This window comes from Peromyscus californicus, unplaced genomic scaffold (genome assembly GCF_007827085.1).
Source record: "Peromyscus californicus insignis strain IS unplaced genomic scaffold, ASM782708v3 Scaffold_6__1_contigs__length_162567912, whole genome shotgun sequence".
Taxonomy (NCBI): domain Eukaryota; kingdom Metazoa; phylum Chordata; class Mammalia; order Rodentia; family Cricetidae; genus Peromyscus; species Peromyscus californicus.
Window position 1 is genome coordinate 87,525,613 of NW_026294584.1, and position 16,676 is coordinate 87,542,288.

Consider the following 16,676-nt stretch of genomic DNA (forward strand, 5'->3'; position numbering starts at 1 on the left):
GCACAACCCGTGAGATAGGACAGCTCTCCGGGATGGGGCTCTGTGATGTCTGTCTTCTTGGCCAGATGAGAAGGGACTTTAAATATTTGCTACATGAAGCTCTGCATTCCTGAACATGGAGTCTATTTCTGGCTGTTCAGATTGTTCCAGAGTGCCTGTGCCCCGTTAGAGAAAACAGGGAAGGGTGAGAAGTAGACAACCAGGTGCAAACAGAATTCAGTGCGGACAGCGCCCTTTGGCGTCGTGCTCACAGCGGCCCTGCATAGGACCAGCTGGGGAGGGAAAAGAAGAACAGGTTACCCTGGGTCCAAGTAAGCCCTTCTCTAGCCACCTAGCTAGGGAGCCAGGACTGCTGCTGGTAGCCAACAGGACATTGGATCGGGGAGTGAGGAATCTTCTACCTTCCTGCTCCCCAGTGGTTATCCAGCTGTAGAAAACCCAAGGGTCTTGGGGGTAGGACAGAGTAATAGGGCTCTGCAGGAAGGGAGGAAGGAGCCTTTCTCTGAGACCCTGTGGTTCTAGCTTTGTGCTGAGTGCGCTCTGCCCTTCGTGGAGCGGATTCTCTAGGAAAAGGGCAGTGTCTGTGGGGTGAGGGTGGAGGGCTTACTCCTGACTCAAATTCAGAGGAAAAGGAGGACAAAAGAGGAACAAGAGGAGTGTAGTAGAATGTGCAAGGCTCTGAGTTTGATTCCTAGCCGGAGGCGGGGGAGGGGGCTGTTAAAGTGTAGGATGAACTGTGACATCTCTCTGCTCAAATCTCCCCAGTAGCTTCACTTTGCTCAGGTGTCTTGAGGACTTTCATGGAGTCCTTCTCTCTGTGTCTTCCTGGAGAGAGAGCAGCGGGTCTGGGCTGTCCTGTGATTCCTTTGGCTAATGTAGCCTCGGAAGTGGCCATGTGCTTTACAGGGGCTGGCTCTGTCAGCTTCCTGTCGGTTAGAGCCCTTAGTAGAGACCCCTGTGATTCTGCTGGGGGTTGGGGGAGCACCACAGTGCCTCTAAGACCTCCTCCTCCCCCTGGGATAAATTGAGCAGGAGACAGCAGTTCAAATTAATAGCCATTCATACCATGGGCAGATTCAGCCAGCTGCCATGATGGTGTTGGCTAGCAGGAGGAATTTGATGAGGTTCCTGCTGTCAGTAGCCCACCTACTAAGGGCAGGTAGTTCCCATCCATTTCTTTTTTTTTTTTTTTTTTGGTTTTTTGAGACAGGGTTTCTCTGTGTAGCTTTGCGCCTTTCCTGGGAATCAGTTGGTAGCCCAGGCTGGCCTCGAACTCACAGAGATCCGCCTGTCTCTGCCTCCCGAGTGCTGGGATTAAAGGCGTGCGCCACCACCGCCCGGCCACATCCATTTCTTTGAGCATCTGTAGTACTGGGATGTTGTTGCTAAGGCTGGGGACAGAGCAGTGAATAGAGAAAAAGCCCTGACCACAATGGATCTACCATTCTGGTGCAAAGACTTGGTCATGGAGGAAGGCTGAGTTTGACCTTGTGCAAAATGGCATGCTTCTGGAAGAGTATAGGAAGTGGGGTGTGGTGGAACAGCTCTGGGGTACTTCTTGGAAGAAGAAGCGTTTGAATCAGGCTGGAAGGGGGTAGGATTTGCCCAGAGGACCCATACCCCTGGCTTGCACCTTCTTCTGTCATGCCTACGCTGTTATGTTCCACGATCACAGAGACCTCCTCTATCTGTTTGCAACTGGAACCCTGACCCTTTCAGTCTGGAACCTCCCCCAGGACATGCTCTTCTTTTACATCACATTTCAGGGTCTGTGATGTAGGAGGACATTTGGAAGATGAAGAGGAAGCAACCAAGTCTCCAGGCACCCAGTTTCCCTTGGCATGCCCTGCCCTCATCCTCCCCTGACCTTATTGTTAAAGTGAGGACTCATTCTGCATTCCTTTCTAGGGCTCAACAATGGGGGAGCGCTGAGGGGTGCAGGCAGGCAGGCTCTCCGCTCTTGCGTTTCATCCAGACAGTAGAATCCATCACAGTCACTTAATGTGGCCAATAGGAATACTGAACATCTATGTTTGTGTTCCTTTATTGGTTTGTTTGGGGTTCGAGGTTATAGAAGAAAGAAAGGGGGACTGGAGAGGTGATGGAACAGTGGCTAAGCTCACTTACTGCTCTTTCAGAGGACCCAGATTCAGTTCCTAGCCCCCACATTGTGTTGTTCAGCACCTCCTGTAATTCCAGCTCCTGGGCATCCAAGGCCCTCTTCTGGTCTCCTCAGGTACCTGCACACATATGGTACATATACACTCACTCAGACATACACACATACAGGTAAAATAATAAATATTTTAAGAAAGAACGGGAAGGGAAAGAAAGAAAAAGAAAAGCATAGACTATAATTCAGGGCTGGGGTTGCCTAAGCTGACAGAGAGCCTAGCATACAGGTAACACCGAGTTCCAGCCCAACATCGCATAAACTAGGCACTGTGGTGCACATCTGTAATCCCAGCACTCGGGAGGTAGAGAGGAGGATCCAACACAGAGTCATTCTCAGCCATATGAGGAGGTGGAAGCCGGACTGTAATACCTGAGACCTTGTTTCAGAAAGAAGAAAAAGAAGCTGGAAAGAGGGCTCTGCAGTCAAGGGCACATACTGACCTTGCAGAGGACCTGAGTTCAGACCTCAGCACTGCCACCTGTCACTACAGCTTCAGAGAATCTGACGGCCTCTCTGGTCTCCAAGGACACTGCACTCATGTGTACTCCCCACGCACATATAAACGTAATTTAAAATTTTTAAATAGGGGCCAGAGAGATGGCTCAGAGGTTAAGAGAACTACTGCTCTTGAAGAGGGCCTGGGTTTCCAGCACCTATGGGGTGACTCACAACCATCTGTAGCTCCAGTTCCAGAGGACCCAACACCCTCTCCTGACATCCGTGAGCACCAGGCACACACACAGCACATACCTACACTCAGGAAAACAAATACTCATAACGGATAAAATAAATAAATCTAAAACATAACTTTTTTTAAATAAAATCTTTTTCAAAAGAAGGAAAAGTCTAATTCAAATCCAGGAGTTTGGGCCACTGTTTCCACAGGTGCCACTCAAGTCCGAAGGGGCTCTGGGCTAAACAGTGTGTGAGTGAGTGAGCTTCCTACGGCTGTGAGCTGCACTGCATCCTCTTCCCAAGGCAGGTCTGTACCCTGCTCCGACCCCCTGCAAGGCTCCACTCATCTGTAAATGGAGAAGCGGGAGGATGCAGAACCACAGACCTCAAACCGCCAGCTCCAGTAAATTAAGATTTGTGCTAAAGATCCTCCCACCCCAGAGCACAGCACCCGCACCGGGGAAAAGAGAAACCTCCACTCTGGAGACAGAAGCCCCAGGAGCCTCCCCCACCGGCAGGGAAGGCTCAGGGCCCTTGGAAATAGGATCAGCCAGGGAGGCAGCCAGGGAGCCAGCAAGTGGCTCCTTAAGGCTGTGCGCTTCAGGACCTAGTTGTCAACAGCCTAACAAGGCTAGGCTTCAGCCGCTAGCCTCCTGGGATTGATTCCCAGTCCCCACCGCGGGGCTCAAGGGCTGGATGGGAAACTACAGTGTGATGACTCCTTCCTTTTCATTTTCTTTCTTCAGGAAAACAACTTTCAACTCCCTGTGGAGTGCATTCCTCCACTGTGAAGTCTTCCCAAACCCATCTCCCCCAGTCTCTCTGAAAGAAGGGAGGGGGGGCTTGGCTGCTTCTTCGGTGAGACTTCTAAAAAAGTCTCTGCTGATGGCAGCAGTCGGAGAACATGAGGGGGCAGAGGAGAGCTGACGCAATCTACATTTATTAACGGTGATGGAAATTAATAAGGCATAGCAGTGCAAGGCCCACTCCATAGGCCCGGGAAGCCCCGGGGACAGTTGGAGGTCTGGTGGTCTCCGCCCTGGCTGAGTCTTCAGAATACCTCATCAGTTGCTATCCTAGATCACCACCACAGCTGGAGCAAGGCTCAGCCATGGCCATCGTCTAATGTCCCAAGGACAAATGCTTTTTATCACGCATGCCAAATCTAATTGATTGGTAGGGGTGGCCTGAAGCTCTGTGTTGAAAAGGATTCTGAGATATCTGGGCCCCTGGGGGGCGGGGGCACTATAATTGATTGGCAGATGTCTGCCATGGGTGAAAGCGGAGGAGTAGTCGTGTTCACACCATGTGCTGGCCATACCTGTCGTAGTCCAGCCTTCCCACGTGATGGATGGGGGAGACAGTCCCAAAGCCCATCGTTTGTAGGGGTTTCTCCCCAGTCTTCTCAGGAAGCCAGCTGCTTTGGGTAAGTGGCACCCAGTCCTGACCTCAGGACTACAGCTGTCAGATCCAAGGGCTGTCTCCAAGAAGCAGAGGCAACTACCAGCTTGGGTTAGCTGGGTTAATCGCCTGTTTCCTGAAAACAACTGGGAGACGCAGTTATCACCGTGAACTGGCCAGTCGGCTCAGCTGATGCAGGTGACATGGCGGGCCTTCATAGTTGACCTAAGACTAGTGGTCAGTTCAGTCAGAACGGGATCTGCGGGTGAGATGAACTAAATACTTGGGCACAGGACAATAAAATGCCCAGCTAGTCAATGGAGTTGCCCAAGTGGGATGAATCACTGTCCAGCGTACTTGGGTTGAGCTGGCCTAGCCGCTCTACCCACGACCTCACCTCTTCTGTAGCATCTCCTCATGCCCTGCCAACCCGGCTCATTTCCTTCTCTCTCAAGCCTGACCTTGCTTCTCTTGGCAGAGGGGCCTCCTGTGGTAGGCTGGGTTCCTCAGACAAATCTTCCCAGCCCCACCTCACCTGCCCATCAGCTCCACTACCTGAAGTCTGCCACAGCACAAACACCAACCAGGCTACTTCCCATTTTTAAAACCGGGCACCCTGGGGCCTGATGATGGAAAGAAGTCACCTAACGTCACATAGGGGTGACAGGTCCAGGGCGCCTGGCCCTGACTTCAGGGGTTACCCTGGGTAAATACACCCTATAGAGTCCATCCCAGTTTCATTTACTCCTCAGAACAGCACAGACAACTTCTGAGGATGCTCAGGGAAGGTCCTGAACAAAGGTCTGGGTAGCCAAGAACTTGGCGCATGAAGGGTGTAAGGTGGGGCATTGGAAGGTAGCCAGGCTATAGGAAAGGACCCATGCGGTAGAAAATGTAGCAGGGCTGCCGAGGCCCCATCACCACCTCCTGGGAACACCTCTCATCTCCAGACACTTGTCCTACCGAGCCCTAGGAAATCCAGCCACCTCCTTAGGTCCTCGAGGTCCCTCACCTTGAGCAGAACAATCCTCTCTGCGGGGTGCTAGAGGAGAAACTTGCTCTTGCCTAAGAAATCTGCTGATGTGCAAAAAGACCATTAGCGTCGGAAGGAGGGCTCGAGCTATGGAGAGACAGACAGCCCTGGGTTGAGCTCCGGCTCGCCACTTCCAACCTCACAGATCGACCAAGTTTCCAGATCGCTTTGGGCCTCAGCTTCCCCATTTGCCAAGTCAGGACTGAAAGATTACTGACCCTCACGAAGCTGTGGCGAGGACAAAAGAGACCAAGGCCTGGGATGCAGCTCAGTCAGTAGCGAGCACACACCAAGCTCTGGGTTCAGTCACAGCACCACATACACTAGGTATGGGGAGGCATTCCTGTAATCCCAGCGCTGGGGAGGTGGAGGCAGGAGGATTAGAAGTTTAAAGCCATCCTCAGCTACACAGGGAGTCCTAGGCTAGCCTGGGCACAGGATACCTGGTGTCACACAAAGGATAAAAAGGATTAAGGCGATGATTAGTGGAAAAGGCTTGGCGCATGGTAACCACTAGCAGGCCATCAAACATAGATGCTTTTCTTTTAGTGCAAAGCTTCAGGGCCTTACCTCTCACACCTCCTCCAGGAAGCCTCCCCTGAACACTTGAGAATATCCATGCACCCTGCTCTGAGAGGATTTCCAAGGAAATTGGCCTGTGCTCTGTACTGGGAGCCTTCTTTCTCAGTCCCAGGGTCCCCCACTCCCTCCCACCAGTGTGCCCCTCCACCTTTGAGCAAAGGACTCCGTGAGTACTGAACGAAGTGGCCGAAAGGATCTTGCCGTTCATCCCACTCCACCCATTTTACCCACCCCTTCGGGTTTTCCTACTCCTTGTCTACTTCGTTCCTAATGCTTCTGTCTCCACGTCTCTGGGGCTCTGTTTGCATGAGGGGGGAAAAAAGTCTTCATGCACACACACAGCCCAGAAAGCATCCAGTTGCTCCCGGGCCGCCTGCCAGCAACTGAGTGACCTGCAGCTTCCTCCCCAAATCACATTCCACTGGCACGGATCTTGCCCCGCCTGACGCCAGCCTCCCAACTCGCCCCCAGAGCAAACATTTCCAGTTGGCAGCCTGGCCTTGTTTTTCTGAGGCCCTAATTCAGTCTCCCTTGTAGAAAACAGAAAACAAAATGCGTGGGACCAAAAACTGCAACAAAATAAACTTTAAAAAGAGGGGGGCTGGAGGGTGAGGGCTTTGTTCCAAGGCACATGGAAAAATATAAGCTTCAGGGGGTGCAAAGAGTTTTAAGCAGCAAACCCACATGCTGCCCATCACCCCGCCACTCATGCTGGCTTGGAGGCTGAGACCAATTCATTCAGGCTGCTGCTAAAGATGACTCTGTTCTCATTCATAGCTGAGCTCTCCGGAGGACAGAGAGAAAGACGCCCGAGAGGCTGGAGACTGAGGAGGGGGTGGCCGAGCTTCAGCACTGGTGTTTGTTCCAAAGGGGAAATTACAGGAAGAAAAACAAACATGGCCAGCCAGATTGGAAGTTCAGTTCGCGCAGCATTGGGGCGCTAGAGGGGCAGGGTGTGTGTGCGCGTGTGTTAGCGTGTGTACATGCCTGTGGGCGCCACTGGGTTTGCCTTCTCAAAATAAGGGCTGCTCAGTGGAAAGATGTCATAAGCCGGGCTGGGGCGGCCAGGGGATGGGCCAGCCAGGGAGGGCCGAGGCTGGCGCCCAGGCCTGCTCATGAGGTCAGGCAAAGGCCGGGTGTCAGAGTAAGGGAGGACTGCCAAGGCCTGTTAGCCAAGGACATGTCGGGACAGGATTCTGAAGGTCAGTGTCCGTGGGGGTCCTTCCTTGGGGAAGAGGTGGGCCCACAGCTCTCTAATGGAGTGATCTGGGGACATGGTGCTTATCTCGGTCCTTCGGGGACGGCTCTGGAGATGAGAGGCAGGCAGGGTGTAGGGTAAGTGAGGAAGTTGGGGGTGAAGAGGTAGGAGAGGAGACAGGATAGGGAGGTGGTCAGCAATCCACAGAAGGAGGACAGATGGACACAGATGCCGTCAACCCACAGAGGAGCAGAGCAACCAAAACTGGTCAGGAACCAGGGTGCTGGGACCAGCCTAGGCTCTCAGGTGGAGGTGGCCTCCCCTCCATCCAAGCCAGAACGCTTGTCAAACTTTAGGGACCAGGGACAGTCACAGAAGAAGCTGAGCTGGCCAAGACAGCTGGAAAACTATGAGGGAGGGTTGAGAGTAAACACAGTTCGGACCCAGGTCGCTTCCCCTTGCCCTGTAGTGCCAGCTCCCCACACAGGGAAGACCCTGGGGATGCGGAACCGTCAAGGTGGATGAGGCCTCGGGGTGAGGGGCTTGATGGAGTTTGAAGTGGCTGTAGGGACTGAGCAGATAAGGGTTGTTGGAGCAGAAATTCACTCTTGTAGAACAAGGGAGAAAAGCCCCGAGGGACACCGTGACAGGACCACACCTGGGGTGTGTCGTCAGCCTGCCTCCCTGCCATTCCTTCCCCCTGCTGGATTGGGCTTCATCTGACTGGCTCCTAAGGAGCTGAACTTCAGATGGCCAGCCTGCAAGCTTCTCTTTGTCCAGGTAAGGAGTCCCTCCCCTTGAAGAGGCTGACAAGATCTCTGGCCCCTGGGCTCTTCCCCAATTGTCCCCCAGACCTGAGGAGCCCAAGGACTTGCCACTTTCCCTCTCACAGAGAAACCGGGGTGGGGTGGGGTGGGGTGGAGGAGGTGGGGGAGGTGGGGAGTGGGGGGGGGGGTTGGAAGAACCCTGGAAAGTTGGTCAACTAGTTTTCGAGTTCACTGTATTGTCGCGAGTTCCCAAAGACGATTTTTGTAAAATTTCCCCTTCTTTTCACTCTGTCAGGTCTCAGAAGGACAGGCTGACTCTCTAAATGTCCTCCAAAAATCTCTTTTTTAAAATGTGTTGTATATGTGTGTATGTGTGCGTGTGCGCACATGGAGGGCAGAAGCCAATGCTGGCCTCTTCCTTGGTCTCTTTCACCCTGTTTTTTGAGTCAGCCGTCTCCCTGAAATGGGAGCTCACTGATGCAGCTAGGCTGACTGGCCAGCAAGTCCCAGGGATCTGCCTGTCTCTGCCTCCCCAGTGATCCACCAAAACTATTCTTTTGCTATTGGTGGGTTTCTCCCCCTCGTGGGGTCTAAGGATTTGAACTCAGGTCTTCACATTTCAGCAGCAACCACTTTACCTACTGAGCCATGGGCCCAGCTCCCGAATGTCTCTGTATCAGCATTTTGAACTCAAGGGTATTCAGTACGCGGATGGTCCCATTTATCCGGGATGACCGCCTTCAGGTCCTCTGTCATGGTCCTGCTGGGGTGTGATCTCTTTCTTGCTTTCTAGTACAAGATGTTCTGGGCTTATCTTACTCACTGACCTGGAAACAGGCACTTCTCCAGGAAGTGTTACTCCTTCCTGTGGGAGAGAATACTTAGAGACCACAGTTAGGGCAGTCCATGTTCTCAGAGACCGTATGTGTTCTCGGCTTCTCAGTTTTCTCCAAGAAGAATTTGCATTCAGGGAAGGACCACCCAAAGGATGTGGCATTATGCAACTAAGTGTGGCTCTCCCAGATCTGAGGCTGTCAGTCCTGAGAAGCAAGCTTTGTCTGGCTGAGGCCACCTCTCCCCCTCCCAGAGACTAACCTTGGTCCCAGGGTTGGCCGCCATGCACAACTTCTTTTGGATAAGTACTGAAATGTGAGGGGCTCAGTCACTAAAATTATACCTCCCAGGAGCTGAGCTTCTAAGCCAAAGTTCTTCCAACAGCATGTGAAAGTTATTGCAGCAGCAAGATGAAAGTATTTTTTAATGTTACATTTTTTATTTTAAAATATTGATTTTATTAATTTATGTATATGAGTGTCTTACGCGCATGTATATATGACATCTCACTGGCCCAAGGTGTTTTAAATGAAGTGTGTCAGGCAAACTTCTAAGCACACACACTGGCAAACAGAAAGCCCTAGGAAATGGTACAGATCCAAACTGTTGCCTGTCCGGAGACTCCTTGTGTGCTCATGGAGTTTCCGGAAGTTCTCCTCGATATCCTGCCTGTGTGATGATAGCCTTGATATCCACTTTGTTATAAAACAGAGTCAGGATGATATGTGGTAATAATGCCTGCAATTCCAGTGTAGCTCAGGCTGCAGGGCTGTGAGTTCCAGGCCAGCCTAGGCGACATAAAACCTGAAAGAAAGAAGAGGAGGACCAGGCAGAGACGAAGATGAGGAAGACAACACAGTGAAGGTGAAGGTGAGAAAGAAGACAGGAGGAGGAGGGAGGGAGGGAGGGAGGGAGGGAGACAGTGCCCATGGGTAAAGGTACTGTCAAACCTGATGACCTGGGTTCAGTTCTAGGAACCTGCATGGTATAAAGAGAGCTGACTCCTGCGTACTGTTTTCTGGATTCCACATGCGTCCATACACATACAAATAAATAAATAAATGTAGAAGAATGCAAGGGCATTGTGGCACATGCTCTAAATCCCAGCACTCAGGAGGCAGAGCTAGGGGGATCTCGGTGAGATTGAGCCCAGCCTAGTCTAAATAGTGAGTTCCAGGCCAGAGATCCTCTCTTAAAAAACCCAAACAAGCCGGGCGGTGGTGGCGCACGCCTTTAATCCCAGCACTCGGGAGGCAGAGGCAGGCAGATCTCTGTGAGTTCGAGGCCTGCCTGGTCTACAGCGCGAGATCCAGGAAAGGCGCAAAGCTACACAGAGAAACCCTGTCTCGAAAAACCAAAAAAAAAAAAAAAAAAAAACCAAACAATAATAATAATAATAATAATAATAATAATAATAATAATAAGAAGAAGAAGAAGAAGAAGAAGAAGAAGAAGAAGAAGCAGCTGGGCATCGGTGGCACACACCTTTAATCCCAGCACTCAGGAGGCAGAGCCAGGTGGATCTCTGTGAGTTCGAGGCCAGCCTGGTCAACAAAGCAAGATCCAGGACAAGCACCAAAACTAAATGGAGAAACCCTGTCTGGAAAAAACAAAATGATGATGATGATGATGATGATGATGATGACGATGATGAAAGGGAGGGAGAGAGGGAAGGAGGGAGGAAGTGGGGCTTGGAGTATAACTCAGTGGTAGAGCGTTTGCTGGCCTGTGTGAGGCTCTGGTTCACTTCCCCAGCACCACCTAAACAACAGAGACCAACCCCACAGACACATTGGTAACAACAGGCCTTGGAGGGAGGAATTTCCCAGTTGCAAAGGAGCCTCCAGATGAAACAAGATGTCTGTGGGTGGATGCTTCAAGTGATAACACACAAATGTATTTGTGCAAGTCAGTGAGGGACAGAGAGCTTGTGTGGACAGAGGACATCAGAGTCTCACACACTCTTCCTGTGGCGTCTGAGGCAGTTCTGGAACCAGCTGGCTCTCTGTGACAGACGATAAGGATGGCCACACATGTTCCTGTGTCTGTGCTTACGTTAACATTGTCTGCCTCTTTCTGCCTTTAAAATGTAGGTGAGGCTATGAAACTCACACTAGCCAGTGTGTTCTAAGCAGAAGAGGCTCCAGAGAGAATCCTCAAATTGTTCGCCAAATGTCTTTTTCCTGCCTCTGCACCCATGATGCTCACGGCCAGGTGTTCTTTCATGATGACCAGGCGTTGAGGTTTTTCTCTTCTGATCTGTGGGCCAGATTGGGTGTGGACAAGAACAAATCCTGAGGGCTGAAGAGTTGGCTCAGTGGTTAAGGGCACCTGTTGTACGTGCAAAAGAACCAGGTTTTGATTGTTAGCATCCACAGGGCACCTTGCGATGGACTCTAACTCCAGCTCCGGGGAACTAGACACCATCTTCTGATCTCCATGGTACCATGCACATACATACAGGCAGGCAAAACACCCATGCATATAAAATAATAACATTTAAGAAAAAAAAAGAAGCCCTGATTGATTTAACTGCTAAGATTTAGAGTTGTGTCCAAAATACAGTGTATCCTTGCCTAAATACCTGCACTCCATTTCTTCCTTTGTGCATTTCGTGTGTGTGTGTGTGTGTGTGTGTGTGTGTGTGTGTGTGTGTGTGTGTATGTGTGTGTGTGTGTGTGTAGGTCAGAAACCAACTCCATCACTCTTTCACTGTTTCTGCCAGCCTGGCTAGCTAGTGAGCTCTGAGGATTTACTGTCTCTACCCTTCCAAATACTGTGGTGTGGGCACTCATCACCATGCCTCGCCCCTATTTTTCAATATGAGCCACTGATAAAGAGATACAGGAGTTACTGGGGATCCAAACTCTGGTTCTCATGCTTGCATAGCAAGTGCCTCACCCACTGAGGCATCTCCCCAGACCCCTGTGCAGCCTCTCCCCTGCTGTCTCCCTCCACTTCTCCGCCCCCCTCCCTCCCCCTTCTCCCTCCTCCCTCCCCTTCTCCCCCCTCCCTCCCCCTTCTCCCACCTCCCTCCCTCCCCTTCTCCCACCTCCCTCCCTCCCCTTCTCCCCCCTCCCTCCCCCTTCTCCCTTCCTCCCTCTTCCTTCCCCTCCCCCCTCTCTTTTTCTCTCTCTGCTATTTCTGTGGTCAGCTCCATCCTCTTTTCCCCTGGACTCTAGGATGGTTTGGTCTCCATTTGTATCTTCCTTGGTTTCTGCTCACACAGCCCTTCTGCTTGCTTGGCATTCTCCCTGTGGACTGAGCTCTGCTCTGCTGCCCTGCCTCTGGACAGCATCGCATCTTCATGTAGAGAGGCAAAGGAAGACCCCTGGCTCCAGCTCCTCTCTTCAGATCATCAGATGGCCACCCGAGCTGTCTCTTTGTGCTAAATATGGATCCCAAAGAGCTCTGGTGAAGGAGACAAGTATGCAGATGCCATCACATGACCCAAAACTTAGCACCTGCTCCAGGATGTGGGCAGGGCGTGGCCACCTAGAAGAGGCTAGGAGCAAGCATACCTCAGACCACCCTCCACCCCTGCCCCAGAGCAGAGAGATGGGAAGGATACAGGATGCATTTGGTTAAGCATGAGATCATGTTAACCTCCCATCTCTAAGATGCTAAACATCTGGCCGAAAACAAGAGCAGTGTAACCGAACATCTGGATACTCGCTCTGCACAGCACGGAACAGCTGCACGCTTGGCAGCAATCTGCGTGAGGAACTGATGGGGGTCTCCTCTGTGTGCTTAACATCACATTCATGCTTTCCTTTGCCTTGTAACCAAAAACCAGACCTAAACTGGTTTAAATTTTAAAAGGGAAATGCTTAGCTTACTGGGCTGAGGAGCCCCAGGACAAGGTCGACTTTGGCTCTTGGAAAGTGTTAATCTAGCCGCTGAGTAGAATCCCCACGGACTCTGTTTCTCAGTTCCCTGCCGTCACCTTTGCCGCCTCCCTGCCCCAGACAGGGTCCCCTGGGTGGTCCCACACAGACCGCCAGAAGCCTGCTCTTGTTCACGTCAGAAAAGTGGGATCACATTTACCCCAGCATTGCCAGCAAAGGCCTCGGCGTCTATTCTGATCGGGCAGGACTGGGTCACACATCACACATCTGATCGGGCAGGACTGGGTCACACATCCCGGCGGATCCAGTCTCTGTCACCAGAGGTTCCTGGATGCTGGCTTAGTTGTCTGCTCCAGCTGAGAAACAGATGGAAGCAGCATCTTCAGAACTTCCAGAATCGAGCTGGAGAGTGAGAGGGAGAGGCATGGGACGCGGGTACAGAAGAGGATGGGACACCTCCAGCCCGCCACAGGGGTGGGGCTAAGATGAGGCACCTGAGGAGCTAAGGATACAGCTGAAAGTGTCACCCCCCTCACCAGAGACCGTGAGCTGACTCTGCCCTTCTTATTGTCAGTTTTCTAAAATGCATCCAGTTAGTTAGTATGTAGGCATGCATGTGGCATGGTACGTGTGGAGAGATCAGCTGGCAACTCACAAGAGTTGGTTCTCTTTCCCCACATGTGGGAGCTGACTGAACTCAGGTCATCCAGAGTGGGGGCAGGTGCTTTTATCTACTAAGCCGGTAGTTCTCAACCTTCCTAATGCTGAGACCCTTTAATACAGTTCCTCATGTTGTGGTGAACCCCAGCCCCAAAATTGTTTTGTTGTTAGTTACCTCGTAACTATAATTCTGCTGCTGTTTTGGGTGGTAACGTCAATATCTGATGGGTGGGATATCTGCTATGTGAGGTTGCGACCCACAGGTTGAGAACCACTGCACTAAGCCATCTTACAGGCCTGACTTGGGCCTTCTAAAATCCTGAGAGTGGTGTACCCCCTCCCACTATGTACCCCAGCTGTACCATGGGCTTCCCTCAGTGCCAGCCCCAACTGACTTCACAGCAGACTCTCCAAGACTTGCTGACTTGAAACAAAAAACATTGGTTCTGTGGAGGATTCTGTGGGCCAGGAATCTGAGAGTAGTTTAACTGGGAGAAGTGGCTTGGGGTCTGTCGTGAGGTGCAGTCCCGATGTCAGCGGGGGCTTCAGTCATCTGAAGGCGTTGCTGGGCTGGAAGATCAACTTCTAAAATGGCTGTTGGCAGAAGGTCCTGGTCCCACCCCCAAAGGGCTACTGATATATATGCCTCATGGTGTATGGTAGCTGTCTCCCCCCAGAGCAAATGATATGAAAGAGAAAGGAATAAGCTATATTTCCTTTATGACTCCCTCTTAAAACTCACACCCTGAGCCGGGCATGGTGGTGCACACTGTTAATCCCAGCACTCCAGAGGCAGAGGCAGGCAGATCTCTGAGTTTGAGGCCAGCCTGGTCTACAGAGTGAGTTCCAGGACAGCCAGTGTTACACAGGAAAACAGTGTCTCAAAACAAAACAAAACAAAACAAAACAAATGAAGCCATGCCCCATCTCTCAGCTACTGTCAGTTAGAAGTCACTGAATCCAGTTGCAATCTGCCTTCTGAAAGGAATGCCAAGGAGTTTGTAGACCTCTTTAGAGGTGCCATGTGAGGAAATGACAACATGGGTGGATCACTATAGGTGCCCTGAGGACATGGTAGTGCACACATGTAATCCTAGCACTTGGGAAACGGAGAGAGAAGGATTGCAAGTTCAAAGCCAACCTGGCTACTTGGTAAGACCCTGCTTCAAAAAGCAGGGAGGTCTTGGGACTGGGGCTGTAACTCAGTCAATTGTAGAATGCCTGCCCAGCAATTGAACAAATAAAACTCCCAGGGCTAGAGGGATGGCTCAGCGGTTAAGAGCACTGGCTGCTCCTCCAGAGGACCCGGGTTCAATTCCCAGCACCACATGGCAGCTCACAACTGTCTGTAACTCCAGTTTCAGGGGATCCAAAATTTTCCATGGCAAAACACTAACATACATAAAATAAAAAACAAAACAAATAAAGCTCCTAAATACTTGAATTATGGCTACTTTACCTCCCACTGTCTAAGGCCTAGATAACATATTTTGATTCTTTCTTATTTTTTTTTTTAAGATTTACTTATTTTTATTTTAGGTGTGTGGGTGTTCTGCCTGCATGTATGTCTGTGCACTACATGCATACCTGGTGCCCAGGGAGCCTAGAAGAAGACATCAGATCCTCTGGACTAGAGTTATAAACAGTTGTGATCTACCATATGGGTGCTGGGAATTGAACCTGGATCCTCTGGAAGAGCAGTCAGAACTCTTAACCAGTGAGCCATATCGCCAGCCACACATTTTCATTTCGTGTGCCAACCACTTGATTGGTTCAACCGAGAAAGTGCTATACTTCATTGATTACTAATGTCTGCCCTCGACCAAACCAACACCCATTGTTCCTTACTTCTTTGATAACAGAACAAAGAAAAGCAGAACTTTGTTCTTGCTCATGATCCAGCCTTAATGTGCTCAGAGAAAGTGAGTTCTAGACGATGCCTCATGATCCGGTGAAACTCTCCACCCCGTGGGAAAGGGTAGGCCCATTCATTCTTACCCGTGGTTGACTTAGGGAAGAAGATGTACCCAGTCTAGTCAAGATAGGGGCAATCCTGGTAGAAATGTTCTGGGAAAGGAATGCCCTCCAGATAAAATAAAACTGGTGAGGAGACTACCTCCTTTGAAAGCAATCTGGGGCCGAGGGGAGGCGTGGCAGCACACAGCTGCCATAGCAGCATTCACAGCAGAAGTAGGATCCTTCGTGCCTAAAAACAAAGAAAACTGGCTGGGGGAGCTGCCTTTGTCAGTAGAGTGCTGCCATCCAGGCATGAGGACCGGCAGTCAGCCCCCCTGAGCTGTAAGCACAGTGGTACGGCACCTGTTGTCTCAGGGCTGGGGAGGAAGAAGCAGGAAGATCAGAGACAGGACTGGCTTGCTGGTCAGCCACGCTAAATTAATTTGCAAGTTCTAGATGTGATGAGAAATCCCATCTCCAAGAATTAGGTGTGGAGACTGGGGAGAGGCTCAGCAGTGAAGAGCACTGGCTGCTCTCCCAGAGGATCTGGGTTCCATTCTTAGCACCCACGTGCACGGCATCTCACAACCATTTGTAACTCAAGTTCCAGATGATCCGACACCCTCTTCTGGGACCAGGCACGCATGTCTTACACTGACATACATTCAGGCAAAACACTCATACGCATAAAATCAAATTAAAACAAATTAAATTAAATTTGAATTTAAATTAAGGTGTAGGGTGATAGAAGAATTCTGCTGACCTTCCCTGCACCCCGACACACGTGAACACGGCTGTACACACATGCAGACACTCAGAAAATTCAGATCTAAAGGGCTTACAAGGCAAAAGGGCCTGTTGTGCAGGTTTGGCGATCTGAATTTGATCCCTGGAATCTATGATGAGAGAAGAGAATCAACTCCCCAAAGTTGTCCTGACCTCACACACATGCCATCGCATGTACCCCCACCCCTGCCACTAATAAATAAAATAAATATTTAAAAAGAAAATGAGAGCAGTTTTGGAAGGGCATCGTCTTTGGTGGTCTGACTGCCGCCCCACATCTAAAGGAAGAAGCACTGTCAGGGTTGTGGGAGATGGAACAAGAGCCCCAGCGCCAAGTCCCGGTGCCGTCCTCGGGGCTTGATGCTTTGACAGATACAGATACTCTCGTTCAACATTCTGGACAGATTTTCTATCATGTGAAGCCAGTTGTAGCCTCGTTGCTACATGAGACAGTCCTATATGGCGTATGTACCTTTACTACCTCGAAGAAAGCCCCTCAAGGTTCTTGCTTGAATGCCAAAAACATATAATTCTGTTGACATCCATCACACCGTAGCTACGCTCAGGAGCCTTTTCTCAGCTTAAGAGACAGTTAGACGTTGACCTGGATCTTTTTATTTTTATTTTTATTTTTCTTACATAGTTTATTGGTCTATCTATGTGTGTGTTAGTTCCTGAGGGTGTACATGTGTGTGGGTATGTAGGTGTAGAAGCCAGAGGTTGACATCAGTTTGCTTACTCAGTGGCTTTCTATCTTACT

General features: G+C 50.7%; 1 long non-coding RNA gene across 1 annotated transcript; it reads left to right on the plus strand.

Annotated features, from left to right (window-relative positions):
* The first annotated feature begins 6,685 nt into the window (after positions 1-6,685).
* Positions 6,686-15,975, plus strand: LOC128098220 (uncharacterized). Its single transcript, XR_008214169.1, has 4 exons — positions 6,686-7,069; positions 7,680-7,845; positions 9,417-9,536; positions 11,896-15,975. It is a non-coding gene; the product is annotated as an uncharacterized LOC128098220 (long non-coding RNA).
* The last annotated feature ends 701 nt before the right edge of the window (positions 15,976-16,676 follow it).